We start from the raw sequence: 2,530 nt of genomic DNA, 5'->3' as shown, positions 1-2,530 counted from the left end.
GATTGCTCACCAGTACTGTGGGGTAATCCAGTCTAGGAAGCAAATGTACACAGGACAAAGCAAGAAGTTGTCCATTACAGCAAAACAGAACAGGATGAGGAGGACAGTTTCTGGCCATCCACGGAACCTCTGCTTCCAGGAAAAGCAACCCTCCTTGCCCCAGAGCTATATGCTCACACTGTATTGTTGATAAATATATATGACCACCACCTTCTTTGGTTTAACTTCAGTTTCACAACCAAATTTGCTTTCATCCAATGCTTACAGGCCAGCTAGAGCAAAGCAAAAATAAACCCCCCTGTTAGAGACACATTTGTTACCTGCATATTGCATCACAACTCATTCGGCCTCATTCTGCACCTATCAGCGTATTCTGGGTCTGTCAGTCTTTGGTTTATAGCCAGACAGTGAAGATGGGCTGTTTTAAGAATTCAGTCATGTCCAGCTTCAGCTGATTCGTATTGACAAGAACAACAGCTCAATGATTGCCAAGGCAGTGAAGGAAAGCTGGCTTCCTACAAGTGACATATCAAGAGGAAGGACAGTAAATAAAACCCACACCACAAAAAAACCCACACCCCCCAGCAAACCCCACATTCAATTGCTTTTCAAATCATAGCGCTATGATGAAGCGGAGAGTCTTGAGACACTCAAGTGAGAAATTAGCGCTGGGGAGGTCTCATTTGAGAAGAGAAGTAGATGCTGGACAGTCGGTCAATTTGGCATTTGGCTGCACGCAGTGCTGCTACGCTTGCCAGAAATACGTTAGGAGGAAGGGACCAGTAAGGGGCAAACTTCAAGCTGAAAACTGGTTTGAAATGATAAGTGACTATCTAACATTTTCTTTTAATGGCCTTTTATATCCTTCCCAAACCTTAGCTCTGAGTACCAAGAGGTAATTTCATGCAGTCATTCTCACAGAAAGCTACCACTTCTAAGGATCCCCCAGGTCAAGGTGTGACCTGACACCTGCTGGAAATTTTTCTAGCAATTTTACATGGCCACGACTCCTGAACTTTCAGACATAGCACCACTCAGCCTTCAGCTTCCCTCCCCACACCCACCTTCTTTTTTTAAATAGACAAACACATCCAGGCTGACAAATAAGTTTATGAACTCCTTATTATGGCCCAAAGGACCCCAGTCCTAGTCCTGGACTGAAATTTAAAGCCTAGTCCTTCTCAAAGAATTTAAGCCACAAGTTTCATTTTCAAAGGAAAAATGCCAGTAAATTAAAGACAAAGTGTTCAGATTTATTTGGAAATTCACAGTTTCTAATGGCACTACAGCTCTGTAGTTACATACTCTTGTTCCACAACATTGTATGCTGCACTCAGGTGGTATGTATTTTCCTCATCCAGGTTTGAAACCCTTCTGAATTCATGTTCAACACGTCTGGTTCATGTGCTCTGACTGGCTAATTGTGCAGATCAACTCCAAAAGTACATCACCTTAAAGTATTCATAAACTAACAAGAAAGCAGCAAAAAAAAAAAAGGCTTTAAATAAGTCACATTACATACAATACCCAAGAAAGGCATTAGATCTGTTAAAAAGGGTACCACTAAAAGTGCTCAATAAGTTAACTTATTTTTTACAACGTGAACCTGTAACACCTGTCAAAAGGAATAACCTTTTGTTCCACTCGCTCAGATACACACTCAACATTTTAGCAATCACACATCCTGTAGTATCCAAATATACAATCACAGTCAAAATAAAAAACACTTGGATATGAAAATACCAACCATACAAACACTGCACATTTGTTAGCCAATACAAAAGCAAACGTTATGGAAATACCCACTTTGAACCAGCCTGACTGGTCAGACTTCACAGCTTTGCAAACTCAACACATCCAGAGCTGGCTCAGCGAACGGCCCAGCTGCACCAGCTCGCCCTCGCATTCTTCAGCCGAGCTTTTTCCTGAACCCTCAGCACAGAAACAGTGAGCATTCCCCATTTGCTTCCTTCCGAGAACTACAGCAGGCAGTTTAGATAACAAACGCATTCATCAGCCTACGATCCCATCGTACACAGGAAACCCTAAAGAGCCACTGTCATTCATTTAGTACATCAGACTACAGCTCTGATGTGTAACTGAAGGTGGAAATAAACGTGATTACCACCCCTAGTGAGGTATTTTCCTCAACCGAGTTTGCAAAACCAGAATCTAGTCAGGCAAGTCCACTATTAGTATTTTTACAGTATCCAATCCACATCACTGAGTCCAGCTGAAGGCCAACACATATCCCTTTACAGCACTGTAGTGTTGCATCTTCAAAAAAAGCTAGAGAAATTACAAAATAAATCAAATGACAAACAATTGTATCTCCCCTCTTCCAGTGGCATTATAAATAGACAAAAGGCACATAAATATGGGAAGGTGCAAGAAATAGGAACAAAGCTAAAGGAAGAGGATTAGGCTTTTATCCCTATTCCACCCAACAAACTGGGTTTCAAAAAATCTCTGCCCCAGGAACTGTGAAAAAAAACCTTTATAAAATGAACCCTGCCCTCCCTCCCCCCAA

This window comes from Gymnogyps californianus, chromosome 8 (genome assembly GCF_018139145.2).
Source record: "Gymnogyps californianus isolate 813 chromosome 8, ASM1813914v2, whole genome shotgun sequence".
NCBI lineage: Eukaryota > Metazoa > Chordata > Aves > Accipitriformes > Cathartidae > Gymnogyps > Gymnogyps californianus.
The sequence above is the reverse complement of the archived record's forward strand: the minus strand, read 5'-3'. Positions refer to the sequence as shown.